This window comes from Lissotriton helveticus, chromosome 7 (genome assembly GCF_964261635.1).
Source record: "Lissotriton helveticus chromosome 7, aLisHel1.1, whole genome shotgun sequence".
Classification (NCBI taxonomy): domain Eukaryota; kingdom Metazoa; phylum Chordata; class Amphibia; order Caudata; family Salamandridae; genus Lissotriton; species Lissotriton helveticus.
Window position 1 is genome coordinate 1,189,225,137 of NC_136068.1, and position 19,717 is coordinate 1,189,244,853.

The window sequence follows — 19,717 nt, forward strand, 5'->3', positions numbered from 1 at the left end:
TATCTGAGGGGCCGTCTGCTTCCGGGATAATGGTCAGGGGGGAGAGTGGACCTTCCATTTCCGGCACGGTGTGTTCCGGCGCTGGTTGTTCGTGTATCCGTCTGTGTCTTTCCCTGTACTTTTCTGTTGCCCGTGCCTGCCTGCTAGTGAGAGTCTGTGTGGTGTGCCCTTTCTGTGTTTGCTTTTCTGTCTGCGTCAGTGCGCATGCATTTTTGTTTCTATATGTGTGTGTCGGTTAGAAGTCCTAAGAAGGCGGGCACAAGTGCGTCTCTGCAGAATACAGAGTAGGCAACAGTTGACCATAATGTACCTGTTAACCCTCATTTTCACAAATTGGCTTCCTATTCGTTGAAATCCAAACCTCCCAGAAATGGTCACATATGTGATATAGGATGGCGCCGCTGCTGCCACAGGGGCGGGGGGACACATAGACAGTATCGGAGGGGCCGTCTGCTTCCGGGATGCTGGTCAGGGGGGAGAGTGGACCTTCCATTTCCAGCACGGTGTGTTCCGGCGCTGGTTGTTCGTGTATCCGTCTGTCTCTTTCCCTGTACTTTTCTGTTGCCCATGCCTGCCTGTTAGTGAGAGTCTGTGTGGTGTGCCCTTTCTGTGTTTGCTTTTCTGTCTGCGTCCGTGCGCATGCATTTTTGTTTCTATATGTGTGCGTCGGTATCCCTCCGTGTGCGTTGTTTTTGTCTGTGTGTTTGACTCTGTGTGCATGCGTGGCAGTATGTTTCAGTGTATGTGATTCCGTGTGTGCTTGAGGTTGTTTCTGAGTGTGTCTCTGTGCATATGTGTGGTTTCTGTCTACAAAGTGGAGGGGGGGGGTTCAGGTGTCACGCACGCAGACTTGAAGGGGTCCAAAGGCTGGCATTGTGATGACGAGAGAAGGTGACGTCAGACTGCAGCAAGCATGTCAACGTGTTGGTTGAGCAAACTATTCAAGGCGTCCTGGTCTCCGGATCTAAAATATGATAAAGAGGCCGGGAAGGTCAGACGTCTCATTCTGAAGTTAGGCCTCTGTTGGCACGGGCAATAAGGTTATTATTAGAAGTCCTAAGAAGGCGGGCACAAGTGCGTCCCCGCAGAATTCAGAGTAGGCAACATTTGACCATAATGTACCTGTTAACCCTCATCTTCACAAATAGGCTTCCTATTGGTTGAAATCCAAACCTCCCAGAAATGGTCACATATGTGATTTAGGATGGCGCCGCTGCTGCCACAGGGGCGGGGGGGACACATAGACAGTATCGGAGGGGCCGTCTGCTTCCGGGATGCTGGTCAGGGGGGAGAGTGGACCTTCCACTTCCGGCATGGTGTGTTCCGGCGCTGGTTGTTCGTGTATCCGTCTGTCTCTTTCCCTGTACTTTTCTGTTGCCCGTGCCTGCCTGCTAGTGAGAGTCTGTGTGGTGTGCCCTTTCTGTGTTTGCTTTTCTGTCTGCGTCCGTGCGGGTTCTGTCTGTGTCCGTGCGGGTTCTGTCTGTGTGTGTGTGGGGTTCTGTCTGTCTGTGTGTGTGTGAGTGTGTGTGTGTGTGTGTGGTTCTGTGTGTGTGTGTGTGTGGTTCTGTCTGTGTGTGTGTGTGGTTCTGTGTGTGTGTGTGTGTGTGTGGTTCTGTCTGTGTGTGTGTGTGTGGTTCTGTCTGTGTGTGTGTGTGGTTCTGTCTGTGTGTGTGGTTCTGTCTGTGTGTGGTTCTGTCTGTGTGTGTGTGGTTCTGTCTGTGTGGGTGCATGTGGCTCTGTGTGTTGCTCTGTGTGGGTGCAAATGCAATAGGTCTCGCATTTGCAAGAGATTAAGCTATTGGCATTGTAAATGACTGCCATTTATTTATCTATTTTCAAAACCAACACATAAATAAAAATGTTGTCATTTACAATGCCAATAGCTCAAACTTTTCCAAAGGCGAAACCATTGCATTGTAAATGCTTGTTTCACTTAGTGGTAACAGTTAAGAATGGCTGGGAGCTTTGGTCTCGAAATATTCACGACTGTCTTTCATCTTAATAATCACGTCTTTTCTTTCTGACCTCAATTTTTTTTTTTTTTTTGTTAAAGACTTTTATTGAGCAATCAAATAAAAATTACAAAGATGGGCCCACAACCACACGGGCTGGCCGCTAATAGCAACGCACAACATAAGAAGCAAACGATCACTTTCGTGGCTAGGCACAAATCATACACCAATTATTGCTCAAAGCATAGGACAGGACATAACATTTTTCTGTATTAATCATAAAAACAACGAACTCTAAACAAGGCGAATGCACATTAATCAAGTCAGCCCAGAAGGCGGAGGGGAAGGCCACTAATCAGGAAGACAAAGGCAAATCAATGGGACTCGGCAAGGCCGGGGGGGGGGCCAGCGGGGAGGGCAGGAAAATCCTAAAACAACATGAGAAAATTTCGGGAACGTCAGCCTAGGGAGATAAGGTAACATCGGGAGTGTCAACCAAGGGAGGGGTACAAATATCTCCACGATATGCATTCCACTGACCCCAAATCTTCATCCACGCCCTGGGTCTGCCCCTAGCCACATAGACGGTCTTCTCTCGGAACATGGACCAGTCCATGTTATCCTCCCACACCGAGACTTCGGGCGGTCGGGATGCGCCCCAAAGTTGCGCAATGTCCCGCTTCGCGACCATGTATCCCAAGGTCGCCCATCTGGTCTGGGCCACAGAATAGTCGGTGGGTTCCCACACGTTCAACAGGCATCGTTGGGCCTCAGGCCGCAGGGTAATACCAGTCACATCAGTCATCACCGCAAGCACATCAATCCAGTAGGCTGCTACCACCGGGCACTCCCAAAGAATATGCAGAAATGTAGCACTCATCCCACAACCACGCTTGCATAAGCCATCTGGGGAAAAACCCATCACAACCAGACGCGGACCAGTTACATACACCCGGTGGAGGATCTTAAGTTGAACCAAACGGAGACGGGCGGGGATGGCGACCTCTTTCGGAGAAGAGAGTGCCGACTGCCAATCCTCGTCATCCAAGTCCAATCCGTCACCGACCCAAACCTCCCTAAGTCGGACCAATAAGTCAGCGCGATTATTAATCAGTTTCTTGTAAATAAGGGAGATAGTGCTATCAGGCAGGTGTCCATCCAGTATGCGATCCTCAAGGGGGGAGGACTCGGGCAGGGTCACATCAGGAGTCAGAACTGAGGCCAGGGCATGCCGGACCTGCAAATACCGAAAAAACTCCCTATCACTCAAGTCATATTCTGCCTTAAGGGCCTGGAAAGACTTCACTCTACCCTTCACACAGACGTCACCCACCTTACATATACCAATCATATCCCAGCGGTCAAAGCCCTTAGTAGACCAGAGACACCCCAAACGTTCAGAAGCATAAAGCGGAGTCGCCATTGTCAGTCGGTTCTCCCAACCCAAACTCACATTCGCGGCGCGCCACACATTGACAGCGGTCCTGGACGGGCCCACAAGATGGCGCCCGGCCGATCTGGAATAAAGCGCTCTATTAAAATCCCTCCCCGGCAGCTGGAGTCTATCCATCTCAAAGGCCGGATCTCGACCCGGGGAATACATTGCGTGGTTAATGGCAGACAGCTGGGCAGCCCAATAATATCTCTTGATATCGGGGAGCGCCATGCCCCTGTCATACCAAGGGATGGTAAGTTTCGCAAGGGCAATACGTGGACGCCCGTCCCAGATCAACTGCCTCTGAAGACTCTCAATCTCTCGGAAATAGGTAGCGGGAATGTCGTCATAAGAATTTTGAAGCGCGTAGAGGAATCGCGGCAAAGACATCATTTTAAAAAGGGCAGCCCTGCCCAAAGGAGACAGGGGTAGCTTACGCCAACGGGCCACATCCAGACGCAGTCCAAGAAGCGGGGGGAGGAGGTTACGCTCGAACCGGAGTGAGGAGTCCAGCGTAATAAAGATCCCCAAATATTTGAAGCCAGATTGGACAACCTGGATAGGAAACCTGTCCGGTAAAGGGGGCAAAACACCCGAGAGAACATACACACAGGACTTAGCCCAATTAATAACCAGACCCGAATTAGCACCAAACGAAGTAAGAACGTCAAATAAGACATTTAAAGATTTACGAGGGGAAGTAAGATACAGAAGAATGTCATCCGCGTAAAGCGAGACGCGGTCTTCAAAATCCGGTGACCAACGGATCCCTTTGAGTGAAGGTTCCCATCGAAGCCACGCAGCCAACGGTTCCAGAGCAAGCGCGAAAAGCAACGGAGACAAGGGGCACCCCTGACGGGTCCCCCTACCAAGACAGAAGGGGACAGAAACCCGACCGTTTACCACTACCTGTGCCAAGGGTTCAACGTATAACAACTTCACCCAACCAATAAACTCAGGCCCAAAACCAAATTTCTCAAGAGCTGCCCAAAGATAGGGCCACTCTACCGTGTCAAAGGCCATCGAGGCGTCTAGTGAAGCCAAAATGGCCGGCTCCGTCAGAAGCCCCGCCCTCGCAACAGCGCCGTGGAGACGACGTAGGTTAAGAGCCGTGTTGCGATGCGGGATAAATCCGGATTGATCCGGATGAACCAAGCCACTAATGACCGTCAAGAGGCGGGTAGCCAGGAGCTTAGCCAGGACCTTGGGTTCAACATTCAACAGGGAAATGGGCCTGTAAGACGAACAAAGGTCCCGAGGTTTACCTTCTTTGGGAATAACAACTATCGTAGCCAGACGCTGATCATATGGGAGAATACCCCGTTCACGGGATTCCAAAAACATGGTACGAAGATAGGGCGCCACCCTGTCAGGACGTAGCTTGTACAATTCAATTGGCAATCCATTCGGCCCAAAGCTTTGCCCGAACGGAGTGAGCGAATGGCCGTCGCTATCTCGTCCGTAGTAAAAGGGGACTCCAAAGAGACTCGGTCCAAATCGGAAACACTGGGCAGAGCTATATCACGCAACAAAAGGCGAGAGTCATCAACATCCCGTTCAGACACAGGGGTATAAACCACACGAAAATAATCCGCAAAACATTCAACTATTCCAACCGGGTCTGTCACGCTCACACCGTTCAAAGTTTGAATCACAGGCACCACACGATTCGCCCTCTCCTTCTTATCCAACCATGCCAGTAATTTACCCGCTTTATCCCCCACATCATACAAACGTCCCTGTTGCTCCCGAAACATCAGTTTAGCCGCATCCGTGACCAAAGACTTATAAGCAAATTGTTTCAGACCCAGGGCGTGGAGTTTATCAGATGTAACATCCAATTCTAGGTCAGCCTCTATCTCAGCAATCTCCCTCTCAAGGTCCACCACCTCCCGATTCCTCGCCTTTTTGGATTCAGTAATAAGGGAAAGGGCCTGCCCACGAATCACCGTCTTAAAGGCCTCCCACAGGGATACCGCAGAGGAGACGGAACCCTCGTTGTCTAAAAAATAATTGTCCAAAGACTTGCGGGTCTCGGGGGAGGTGAGGTACCAAGGGTTGATAGGAGCCACCCGGCCCGCCGCCTCCACTCCCACCTCAAAACAAAGCCAGAGCGGAGAATGATCAGAGATGCCCCGGGGGAGGTGTCTAATCTCACGAACCGCCGGCGACTGCGCCGCAGGCATCAGGAAATAATCCAGTCTAGACAGACTCCCATGGGCCCCAGAGTGAAAAGTGTATTGAAGCTGAGTAGGATGCATAAGCCTCCAGCAATCCACCAGGCCGAACGTATCCAGAAACCCACCCAGCCACTGTTGGGCCAAAGGGGTGTCCCTAGGGGGGTGACGATCATGTAGACCGGAAACACAGAATTAAAGTCACCTGCTATGAAGAGAGTACTATCAGGGAGGTTCAACAACACACGGCCCAAATCGGAAAAGGTAGAGGTCTGTAGACCGGGGGGCACATAAACGGCAAACAAAGAAAGGGTCCGACCCTCATAGCGACCCACGAGGACGGCATAACGTCCCCGATCATCAAGGATCACATCATCAAGAGCTAGGGGGAGGGAAGCCCGAACAAGGATACCCACCCCCCTAGAACCCGTGGTAAACCCCGAATGCGCGGCGAGGCGATAGCCCCACCTATTCATTGCACGACAGGTATTGCCCACCAAATGAGTCTCCTGTAGAAAAACAATATCTGGAGACAAACGTCGTAGACATCGCAACACCACACCCCGCTTAATACGATCCCCCAGACCATTAACATTCCACGAAATAAACCTCAACCCGCTACCCCCCATCCCACACAGCAACGCCGCAACCCCCCTCCAATAAGCATGACATCAAGAACATCTTTAGCAAGATAGAATCGCCTTGAGAACACAACACACAAACATCAAACTTCCCATCCACCCACCCCCCAACAATAAAGGAAACACCCCCCACCCTGCACCCCTGCAAGAATCTAAAAAGCCACCCCAACATGCAGTGTGCCTGTCGCCCAAGAACCCCCATTCTACAAAAAGACCCCGGAGGAGGAAAGGCTCTGGCCCACAAAACAAATAACAAGGAAAACACATAGACAACAGAGGCACTGAGGCATAGAATCCCAGAAGAAGTTACTTTACACGAGGACCCGGGCATAGACCAACAGTTCAGCTCTCTACACCACCCTCAGCACCACCCGGGTGGGCGGCGGACTCAGCCGCAGGAGGTCGGTCCGGCAGAGAGTCCAGCCAGTCATTCACAGAATCAGGCCGATCAAAGAAAAAGGTTCGGTCATTGTACTCAACTCGCAGCCTGGTCGGAAAAAGCATAGCGTAGCGCAATCCCATGTCCCGGAGACGCTTCTTAACTGCACGGAAGCCCATACGCTGTTTCTGCACCTGTTGAGAAAAGTCCGGATAAAAGTTCACCGTGGCATTCTCAAAGGCCACCGGGCCCTTCACACGTGATGCCTGCAGGATAGCGTCCCGATCCCTATAGTGGAAGAGTTTCGCAACAATAGGCCTCGGCGGGGCGCCTGGCTTACCCTGGCCTCCCGGAACACGATGGGCACGCTCCACGGTGAAGAATTTACTCAGCCCAGACGGAGAGAGGTAGTTCTGGATCAGGTCCTCGACCAGGAGATCAACAGAGTGCGATTCTGGATTTTCCGGAACGCCAACCACACGCACATTACAGCGACGTGCCCTGTTCTCAAAGTCCTCCAAGCGCCGGGTCATGAAATCGTTCACCCTACGGAGGTTGCCAATCTCCGTCTGTATCTCCGAGACGTCTGCCGTGAGGCTGGATGACTTGAGATGCAATGACTTCACCTTCTCATTGGTTTTAGATAGGTCGGCCCGAATCAAGGTCACATCAATGGCCACGGTGTCGATTTTGTGGGCCAAAGCTTCATATTGTTGGCCTATCGTTTCCTTCATGCCAGAAATGGCGCCCATGATGTCCTGCAAGGACGGTTCCATTAACGCGTCCACACTGTGGTCAACCGCACTTGGGCCAGGCAGGGCGGCTCCGGGGGACCCCTTCGCATGGATATAGCGGTCCATAACGTTAGACTGGACCGGGCCCCCACGCAGGGGCGTCTTGGTCTTTCGTGTCTCTCGGTCCCCTCGGCCCGCCATGTCGGAAACCGCGTCACCAGGAGACTCACTCGACCCGATGGAAATGGCCACAGGAAAGCAGGGCGTCGGGACCAAAAGGCAGCTGCAAGGATACCACTAGGAGAGGACCAGCCTGAAAGGAGAATAAGCCAGCCAAAGGCCCGACAGCCGTCTCGTGCGCCGGACCCAGCCCAGGCCAGACTCCCCAGCCAGATGTCTCAGTCTGAGGCCGAATCGAAACCGAAACTTAAGAGGGGGACCCACAAGTCCAATCCCCCTGCCGCTGTTGTTCAACTCCGAGACGGCCAGAGAGCCTCACCCAGTCCCGGGCGCACCGCGAGGGCGGACCCCGAAAGTTCGAATCGCCGTAACTTCCGCGCCCCGGGTCCAAATCAAATTCCAAAAGTCCCAGGAAGATCAGCCCAGCGTCCTCTACATAAATCCTCGTGAAGAATCAGGATATGTTCAGGATATCATGCCGGGAGTGGCGGGGGTCCGGAGAGCGCTGTGCTCACGCGGCCATCACGGATGCCCGCCAAGCTCCTCCTTGCTCTGACCTCAATTTTTAAGAGTGCAAATTCTATACTAGCATTGACTTTTATGTTAACGCATGTACAGCTTTTTTGACAAAACCAATATTTTGCATCAACATGTTACCAATTGAATTAAATTGTGTTGTAGATTCCTGTGGACAGAATGTTCGGATATTGCCTGCATTTGACAAACAACTGATACATCCCCTGAAGAAGGGTTCGTTTGTTGGAACCCGAAATGCATTGGGATCTTTTTGAATTCTTTTTTTGAAATTGCATATCTGATAATCACGTGACATTGATTACCATATTTAATTTATGAAAAATGTTGACACTGAAATACATAGTGCAATGTAATATCTTGTTTTGCTTTGAAATATAAATCATGAATCACGTTTCAAATGAAGATGTTATTAATATGACATGAACAATGGTGTGATTAAATGTAAGAGCCTTTTGAGCTTTTTTGAGTGAAGAATATTAATTTCTTAAGAGCAATCAATTGAGACGACCAGCGTCGTCTAATATGCTGTGCTCCGCTTATAGGCTGTGGGGATCCATAGCCTTCTTTCAACTGTTTATTAGTACACAGGGAGTGACAGGGGTCTGATCTCTCTCATCACAACGGTAGCACGCGCACAAGCCCAAAATCATTTAGAATTTGTATTATATTTGGTTTACATTGACAAAATTGAGGTGTGCAGTCACATTTATCTTACTTGTATCTTATCCAAACCCCACCAGGATCAGCCTATATCTTAAGCCAGTGGTTCCCAAAATGTGAGCCGCGGCACCCGGGTGCGCCTTTACAACTAGCCAGGGGAGCCGTGCACGTCTTTGGAATGTGGAAAAGGTGTTTCTGCTAAAGAAGAATTTTATAATGTTCAGAGTTTAAAAACTATGAATCTTTTGTGGCCCGAGTAACCCCTAAAATATTACCAGAAATGCATACTCACAGAGAAGCACCAGGGACGGTGTGCTTCAAAGACGAACACATTGGAGGGTGTGAAGTTTTTGACAGACCCTTGCTGTCTTTTTCCTTCTATTCTCAGGCAGTTGGTCGGTATGTGACCCAGGTGGTCACTCATTATTAGAAAACCAACGCTCTCAGTCTAACCTTCATCCTCCCCTGGTAATAACAAATTCTGTGTTGCACTGAGCATGCCACGAAAAATGAGAAGGCTGCTTGCAGACACATTGAAGCTCGAAGTCCCTCGCAGAAGCCATTGCCCGAACCATGCACAACATGGCAGAGGAAAGAGAACCGTACGTGCCGGTAAGTGGCCTCTGTTTTCTTGCACGCATGGCTACCACCTACAGGGCATTTACTAACCCTTTGAGGGTTGTAGGGACGAAGTTGGATGGTCTTGGGTGTTCCAAGTTGCCACGCTTCAAAAGAGTCTTTTCTTAACCATGTCTCTACTCCTTCTCTGTTAAAAATATTAAGGACAAATAATAATACATATTTTTGGAGTCATAACTTGTATTTGTGTAGCAGTGCTTCTGTAATTTAGAAGCACTGACAATAACAGGAGGGTACAGCTTCCAAATAATTTTAGTTACCTTGGGGATGGAATGCTTACCAGCAGTGAGCATGCTTCTTTGAGCTGTATGTGTGGCAAAAGCAATAGCTCTGGGTAATTAAGGTTTTAAAGTTGGGGATATCGTAAGGTCTCCACATAAATAGTGCAGGCACTTAATTAATATCTTATAGTGCTGCCGAAGCTTCTGACGCCATACAGTACATGCCAAATCTGCTATGAATGTGAAAGGCTGCAGTAGCTTCCCTGCCCATCCACTCACGGATCTCCCGGCTGGCACTGTTAACATTGAGCATCTTTCCTGTACTTCTCTGTAGGTAACTCAGAACCTCAAGGCGTAGGTTTCAGGCAGGAGAGCTACACCTTAGGACAAGAACTTGCAACCTACAGGCACAGGTCGCAAACAGCAAACCTATACGGACCAATTAAAGTTTTTTATTAAACGACTGCTATATTTACCTTTATCGGCTACATCCCAATTAATTCCAGGGAGAAAAATGCTAGTACTCCTGAGGTCCGGTTTACATCCACACACCCGAATAAAAAGTGACATGATGGGGAGCCGCGGCCAACAGCCAATTAGGGCATGGGAGCCGCAGATCGAAAAAGTTTGGGAACCACTGTCTTAAGCTGGTATTGCCAGGTGGATAGTCAAGTGTACCCTGACTTGCTATCATAAAGCCATCCTTGTTACCTACAGGGTGCACTCAAAACACAAAAAAGCATCAACCATGGCATTCCTTGGCAATATTCCCACAGCTGACATGTCTATAGCAGCCACATGGTCAACCCCACAAACTTTCACCAAGCACTGCTCTGTGGGTATCTTAGCCCGCCAATATGCAATGGTCGGCTATACAGTCCTAGGGACTTTATTTCAGACATCTGCCTCGTCCACATGTTAGCCCTCGCTTATAGGGGAGTACCGTTTTACCATCTATGTAGAGCATGTGTATGTACAACAACACATTCTATGAATGGAAAAATTTACTTACCCTCTAAGAATCTGTTCATAGTGTGTTGTGATGTAGAATCATGTGTCCATCCTCCTCTACAGAAACGTGTGGCTCTAGTGGTAGATCTCTTCCCCATTAATTAACTTCCTTTCATAATACGGAGGAAGACAAGGGGGAATGGAGAAGAAATGAAGGCAGAGAGGAGACACGATGGAAGGGTGATGGATGAATGAAGGGGCGGAAAAGAGAGCAATGAGAAGTAAGAGGGTTGAGAAAAGGAAGCCTCAAGAAGTTCAAGAGCTTTAGAAAAGTAAGATATAAGAGGAGGTTGAAAAGAGGTCTGGAGTGTCGTTAGGGACAGAGAATAGCGGCAGGCAGGAGGTGTAATGGAAGAGATGTAAATTGAAGGTCCTTACAGATGTGAGACAAGGTCAAAGAATGGAGGGTTACAGGCGATTATATGGGGTACAAAGAAGTAAGGACAGTAGAAGGTGAAAGGGGGATGGAAAAGGGAGAGCTGCAGCAGGTGAGGGGATCAGCAATAATATAGAGCTTTAGGACGTAAGAGTTAGAAGGAAGAGCTAAATCAGGAAGCGATGAAAAGCAAAGAGTAAAGGTTGTGAATGAAGTGAATGGTAGGTAGAAATAATGTAGGCAAGAAGTAAAAAAAGGAGATAAATGGGAGGCATACTCCAAACTGAGAGAGAAAAAGCAGAGAGATTACTGATTATATGGAACAGAGCAGGGGCGAAAGAAACAAATAAATAGAATCAAAATCTGCAATAAGTAATAGAAGCAGTGAAAAGTGAGGCTATTGGAGGAACGAAAGGTAGGATTAAATGAGACGAGAATGGTTGAGAAAAAGGGAGGGCACCGTGAGGTAAGGTGGAAAGTGAAGTGAGACCTGCAGCTTAGGAGTGTGAGACAAAAAAGGGACAAAGTCAGCAGGGGCAGAGGATACATTTCACTTGCTACATCCCACCAGGTTGTGTCATCACATAGTCATTTTCATTGGTCTGTCACTACGACCCGTGACCCTGTTTTCAGGGTAGGCTGCTCCCCGCGCCACACAGCGCCACCTGTGTGCTCGTGTCCCCCAGCCCGCCGCTGCTGTAAGTTCGCCTCTATTGTTGGTACAGTTGGTAATTTGCTGTCCCAATACTTGCTCCTGTTATTGTGTTATTTCTCATTTCTGTATTTCTCTCGACTGTATTCTGGGTTTCTCTGCCCATCATTTGTTGTTGAGGAAAAAGGGGGGGTTGGGCCCAGTGGGAAAGAGGGTAGGTCGGGCCTCAATAAACAATGTAACTGGGGAGTTTACCTATGCCTCTATTGTAGATTAAACAATAAATGTTTCTTGAGGACAAACTTTTTTATTTATATGTTTATCCTGGCATTAAATTCTGCCCATTTCTTTCAAATGAATTTTTGATTTTTTATACATACGTTAACTAGACAAAAAAACGTCATCAACTTCATGTGTTACCATATACCAACATTTTGCACAATTGAAAAAAATCAAAAATATTTACAATGAAAAGACCACATTAGTGAACATATAATACAATAGACAATTACTGTGTGCTCACAATTTCAATAAAACATGGAACTTATTATTCATTATTGGAATCTCAGTACTTGATACAAAACCAACAGTTAGAGAATAATATTAAACAATGTATCAACCCGATACAATATCAATCTGCTTATTTGCAGGTCACAATAATATAAGCTAATGAGTCGCTGGCATTAAATGTCGTTGATAAGAAAATGCCGACGCGTTTCGAGTCCTGTTCTATGGTTGCAAAGGACTCTCATCAGGGCAGTATAAGTCTGGTCCATGGAGACTATTTACAAAAAAAGAACAAAAGGGGAATTTTTACTAAAGGGTCCTCAATCCATTTTGCTATTTACAATAATTGCATCATGGTGTAGCCTACCTGGTTACTTCGTGTCCAAGGCTGCACTTGTTATTAAATGCGATCTCTGCCATGGGGGCACGCTGCAATAGAGTGACTGGTTTTAGAAAATTGTTCTAGGAGCTTGTTCTGAGAACAAGTGCTCATAGAAGGGGTCTTTACCTTTAATCGTTTTGTTCCAGCGGCGTGTTTGCCGTCGCGCTGGAGATTTATTATCACTTGTCTGGGATCACATTTCTACAAAAAAACATGTGGACATGTATTGAGGATGTTGTTTGTTTGAATTCGACTATAATTCTGCAGTAAGTTAAGGGCTTAATAACTCACTCATTTCTCGGCCCTTGAAGTGCGGAAATAACCGCCGCTCCTTCTCTTTCTTGAATGGTTTTTTTTTTAGAGATCTGCAGAAACAGGAATGGAAGCGTGTAAAAACCATTTCACATTTCTTGTGGCGATCAGTTACTTAAATCTGTCCTTCGTGTATCTGGGCATACCTGAGTTTTCACAATTGGACGCGTGTCTCACTCCTACACGGACGCGGAGGGAATCTGCTTGCGATGATTCCGATCGTCACAGCGAGTTTGAAAGACGATCATGTGATATTCATGTAGCCTATCAGGGCAGTGGAGACCAGAGAACCCGAGTGGTGTCTTGTGGGACTGGTAGTTGTTATGCTCTGTTAATTTCACTTAGGCAGTTGAGACCTTTATTCACACTGTCAAATTTCATGATTAGGTAAGCCTCCTTTTGAAGTAGAGCTGTTTCCACATTGGTATAATGTTTTGGGTCAATCCAAAACAATACAGTCCATTTGAAATCATTTTCATTATGATTGCTGGTCACGAAATGTTCCACCATTGGTGCAGTTAAAACCCTTTTCTTTATTCGTGAACGGTGTTGTGTGATTCTGGTATTGACAGCTTGAGTCGTCTTTCCAATGTACACTCTATTGCATTTGCATACCACCGCGTAGACCACATTTTTGGTTCGGCAATTTGTAAATACATCATGTTTCCATATTACATCATCATGGGAAAACACATTTCCTTCCAAAGTCGCTGCACAAGAAACACAATTACCGCATTTGTGGTGCCCACATATGGGTTTTAAATTCCACTGTGTAATGAGATCACTTTTCTGCTTTGGAATATAGCTATCTGCTTTTATGAGTTGTTGTCCTATACTTGTATTTTTTCGCATGGCGAAAATTGGTTTTTGAAAAGGAGGTTCTATGGTTTCCAACAAATGCCAATTACGAAGGATGATCCTCTTGAATTGGTTTGTGTGCTGACCAAAGGTCGTCACACAGACCAATTTTTCAAGTTTTTCCTTCCTTTTCACTTGTAAAAGAGTCTCCCTAGGGATGAATCTAACTCTTTTTTTGGAGTGAGTGAGCAATTTTTTGGGGTAACCTCTTTTGCCCATTTCCTTGCCTAGTCTACGTATGCATAAAAAATCATTTGAAAGAAATGGGCAGAATTTAATGCCAGGATAAACATATAAATAAAAAAAGTTTGTCCTCAAGAAACATTTATTTTTAATCTACAATAGAGGCATAGGTAAACTCCCCAGTTACATTCATCATTTGTTGTTGTCACCACTGCCCATTTCTCGCTGTTGCCCCTTTGTGCACGCTTTCCCGGTGTTTCCCGCCGCTGACTCTCCTACGGCCCCACCCCCCTCTGTTCCCATTCGCCGCCCCGCTCCTGCCTCCCAGCTATTCCTCCCTCCCACCTCCCCTTATATGGCGGCCGCTGCGCGGTAGGGAGAGCGACCCTTGACCCTGTTTTCAGGGTAGGCTGCTCCCCACGCCGCACAGCGCCACCCGTGTGCTCGTATCTCCCAGCCCGCTGCTGCTGTAAGTTCACCGCAACTGTTGGTACAGTTGGTATTTTGCTGTCTCAATACTTGCTCCTGTTATTGTGTTATTTCTAATTTCTGTATTTCTCTTGACTGTATTCTGTTTTTCTCTGCCCTGTTATTTTTTGTTGTCACCGCTGCCCATTTCTCGCTGTTTCCCCTTTGCGCTTGCTTTCCCGGTGTTTCCCGCCGCTGACTCCCCTGCGACCCTGCCCCCTCTGTGCCCATTCGCCGCCCCGCTCCCGCCTCCCAGCTACTCCTCCCTCCCACCTCCCCTTATATGGTGGCCGCTGCGCGGCTGCGCAGCGGACGGGTGCGCCGCAAGCGCGCTGAAGGCTGCCAAAGGCAAGCCCGTCTGCGCTCGTCCGCGCCTGGACCCCGCCCAGTGTCAGAACCCTTGGCCCCCGCGAACACCACAATGCCCGTCTCCGCTACGACACCAATACCCTCCTCTCACACAACACCGTAAGATCACTCACCTGCTCCCAGGCCGCCCCGAAGCGCACCCAAGGACCCTTCACCTACTGGAACTGGAGCTCCACCAGCATCCCATCCACAACCCCACCATCCACGAAATAACTCAACCACCTCAACTGCATTCTCCTCAACATCCGCTCCGCCTGCAAACACGCCGCTGAACTCTGGGACCTACTGGACTCCACCTCGCCAGATGTCGCCTTCCTGACGGAGACCTGGATGAACCCCTCCTCAGCTCCCGACATTGCCATAGCCATCCCCGACAGATACAAGATCGCCCGCGGGGACCGCACCAATGGAACAGGAGGAGGACTCCCCATCGTCCACAGGAACACTCTCAGAATCTCGACCAGCACAGATGACACTCCCAGCACCGCCGAACACCTGCACTTCCAGATCCACACCGACCCCAATACCACCCTCAGTGGAACACTCATCTACAGACCCCCCGGATCCCGGCCACAGTTCAGTGACACCATCGCTGACCTCGTCAGCTCACACGCCCTCGCCTCCAAAGACTACATCCTCCTCAGGGATCTGAACTTCCACCTCGAGAACAACAACGACACCAACTCCACCACCCTGATTGACAACCTCACCAACCTCGGACTCAGACAGCTCGTCACGACACCCACCCACTCCGCCGGCCACACGCTTGACCCTATCTTCTCCACAAGCTCCCACATCGCCTTCAGCCACACCACCGTACTCCATTGGACAGACCATTGCTGCATCCATTTCACCTTCCAGAAACCCATCACACACCACCGCACCCAACAGATCTCTCTCCGCTGCTGGAGCAAAGTCACCGAAGACCAGCATACCATCACCCTCGCCCAGAGCCCACCCACCGATACCACCGACCCTGACGCCGCTGCCCACAACCTCAGACAGTGGATCGAAGACTGTGCCAACACCCTCGCTCCAATCAAGAAACCCTCCGACAAAGACATAGGCAGGAAAGCCAGCTGGTTCACTGAAGACCTCCAGGCCTCCAAGCAAGCCTGTCGAAAACTTGAGAATAAATGGCACAATGAACAGACACCAGACAGTTAAGCGGCCCACGAGAACGTCACCCGCAGACACCATCAGCTCATCATATCCGCCAAAACGACCTCCTTCAAAGACCGCCTAGACAACAAAGCACACAACAGCAAAGAGCTCTTCAACATCGTGAAGGAACTCTCCAACCCCAGCTCCAACACCAACTACATCCCACCTTCACAAGACCTTTGGGACTCCCTTGCCACCTTTCTTCTATTGCAAGATCGCAGACATCCACGACAGCTTCAGCATCTCAACCACCCCAACAGCCACCGAGACCTCCTTCCCACGACCACCCTCAGCACCGACCCCCTGCTCACATGGACCAACACAAAGGACAACAACATCATCAAGATCATGAACACCATTCACTCTGGTTCTCCATCAGACCCCATCTCCGGCAAACCATCAACATCTCCTTCGAGACAGCCACCTTCCCAGAGAGCTGGATGCACGCCGAGATCAACGCCTTGCTCAAAAAACCTAAGGCCGACCCGAAGGACCTCAAGAACTTCCGACCCATCTCCCTGCTCCCGTTCCTGGCGAAGGTGATCGAGAAGACCGTCAACAATCAACTAACCCACTAGCTCGAGGATAACAGCATTCTAGACCCATCCCAGTTCGCAACCAATTACATCAGGGCCCTGCTGGACAACGGCGAGACCGCGGCCCTCATCCTCCTGGACCTGTCAGCCGTCTTCGACATGGTCTGCCACCGCACCCCACGTACTCGCCTCCACGACTCTGGGATCCGAGACAAGGCTCAGGACTGGACCACCTCCTTCCTCTCCGGCAGAACCCAGAGCTTTGCCTCCCCCTCTTCCACTCCGAAGCCACCGATATTATCTGTGGCGTACCCCAAGGCTCATCCCTCAGCCGACTTTATTCAACATCTACATGACACCACTTGCCCATGTGACCCGACTGCACAACCTCTGTGGAAAATAAAACGACAAATATGAACATTGCCGGCGCCATCTTGCTTAGCGAAGGCCTCTGCGAGCACGTAAGCGGCAACCATTTTAGGCATCGCGGCCATTTCATGCTCTGCTGGTCACCTGCGAGTCACCCCGACCTCGCTATCATCCCCCGCGCTCTGACTAAGCCTGAACACATGTACCAGGGTCGTAAAACCTTGTCAACATGACAATGCCCTGGAGTTACTTCCCACACCCAACCTGCTCATCCTTTCATCCTCCACGCACAGGCAAGCCCCCTTTGATAACCTCCTTCCCTGCACCTGGCCCCTCAATCTGGTCCCAGGCACTAACCGACCCCTGTGAACATAGTTTATTACCCACATACGACACAACTTGCTTCACCAACAAAGGGGCCACAATTCAATCAGTGACACGGCCCCTTAGATCTGACCGATCCCACATGTTTTAGAGCCTGTTGGAATGTCCAGCTGCGAGATAGCGATCATCTGTTAGATCTCGGTGGCGGGAAGATTGCTGCTGGGTTTGTGTGGGAACTAGCTTGAGGCGGGGATTCCAAGGATGTTTGACTATGCAATAAACTGATGCCAGGAATGTTTGATCACGTAATAAACTGCCGAAAAGGCTTATAAAAGGCCATGCCCCAGAGATGCAGTTAGAGCACCTCCTGACGATAGCCCCGGTGTCTGATGTGAGGTGTTCTCCTCTAGAGAAATAAACCTGTTTTTCACCTTCCAGTTCCAGCACCTGCCTCGTTATTTTGATCACTAATCTTAAGGTGAATTAGAGGTGGTTTGCACCAAGCGGCATCGAAAGTCTTGGGAGTCTCGCAGCTTTTCATCAGCTCAACATCCTCTCCTACGCCAACGACACCCAGCTGATCCTCTCCTTCACCAAGGACCCCCTCACCGCCAAAACCAACCTCCAAGAAGGATTGAAAGCCGTCGCCGAGTGGATGAAGAAGAGCCGCCTGAAACTCAACTCGGACAAGACAGAAGTCCTCATCCTCGGCACCACCCCTTCGGCCTGGGACGACTACTGGTGGCCAACCGCACTGGGAACTGCACAAACACCCACCGACCACGCACGCAACCTGGGATTCATCCTCGACTCCACCCTCTCCATGTCAAAACAGGTCAACGCCGTCTCATCCTCCTGCTTCAACACCCTCCGCATGCTCAGCAAGATCTACAGGTGGATCCCCACCGAAACCAGAAGAACGGTCACCCAGGCCGTAATCAGCAGCAGGTTGGACTACGGAAACGCCCTCTATGCTGGAGCCCCGGCCAAACTCCTGAAATTACTACAACGCATCCAGAACGCCGCCGCATGCCTGACCCTCAACATCCCTCGCCGCAGCCACATCACACACCACCTGAGAGACCTGCACTGGCTTCTGGTCAACAAGAGGATCACCTTCAAGCTCCACACACACAAAGCACTCCACAACACCCAACCAGCATACCTCAACACACAACTCAAATTCCACACCCGAACAGCCAGCTCCGCTCCGCCGACCTCGCCCTAGCCACCATCCCCCGCATCCGAAGAGCGACCTCCGGCGGCAGATCACTCTCCCACCTCGCCGCCAAGACCTGGAACACCCTCCCCATCCTCCTACGACAGACCTAGGACCTGCTCACTTTCAGAAGACTACTCAAAACCTGGCTTTTCGAGCAGTAGCAGCACCCCTACCCCCAGCGCCTTGAGACCCTCACGGGTAAGTAGTGCGCTCTACAAATTCTCTGATTGATTGATTGATTGATTGATTGACTACGTCTGAGCACGGGACCGCTTGAATACCTGATTGCTTCTGTCCTCCTACTCTGAACTCCTTTGCTCATCATTGCTACAGGTGCTCCAAGAGTTGTCAAAGCTGAATTCGGATACTCTGAGATACTCATTCCACTGTGGCGCCTCAGTGTCCTGGCCAGCTTTTGGCACTGAATTAAGTGGGTTGGACTGTCACCACTCAAGAGTCATTGCATCACTATGATGCCCATGCCGAGGAGTCTAGGTTTATCAGTACATTGTGTGTAGTGGGCCCTATTAGCACAAGTTCAGGCCCAGAGCACGACATAACTCGTTTTGCAATCTAAAGGGAGCCACCAGTGCCAATCTAAGGAGAAAAAAATATATGTATGTCGAAATCAAGCAAAAGTCTTCTGTAGTGGCAGTATGAGATGGCAGTGATTGGCGTAGAGTAAAGGCGAGTTGAAGTTGCCATAAACTATTGCTACTCCAAAATCACAGTTACTTCTGTATCCTCAGCCTTGTTAAAATTGGATCTTCTGACACTTGAGTATCTTGGTAGAAAGTTAAAACTTTTAACCTAAGTTTTCTTCAAGTTTATCCAACCATATATTACTGCAATATTTCTCTATCTTGTATTAAGAGTGCGGACTGCTATTCTTTTTGTCTCCTGACATAGAGACCACCATAATCACAGTGGAACTTTATTTTATTTTGGCTGGATGTGTTTGAGATCTTGGCACTCACACTCCATCTTAAAACAAGGCTGTTAAAAAACCTTTTGGTAGAACCTTCACACATAAAAACAAATCTCGTCCCCAGATGCAAAAGGTGGACACTAAAAAAATACTTGCATGTAGGCTTGCTTGTTGGACTACCTCCAATACCCAATTTTGTACCTAAACTAGGCGAGGGCCCACAAATATGAACTCAGATGCACCTGCAGGGAAGGAACATTACTGGATACTACCGTAGGCTTACCTACGACTTTGGTGACTAAGAAAGAAACTAAAGAGAAATTGTTTTTTTTTAATAGCACACTGACTGATTGTTATGTATTTAAAAATGATTTATTGAAGGCTTAAGAACCTTGTTTTGATGTTTCTTTCCATGTGTCTCCATATTATGTTTCATTTTTAGAGACAGTTCAAGTATTTTAATTTTGCATTCTATTTTAAGTGTACTGGAAAGAACAACTT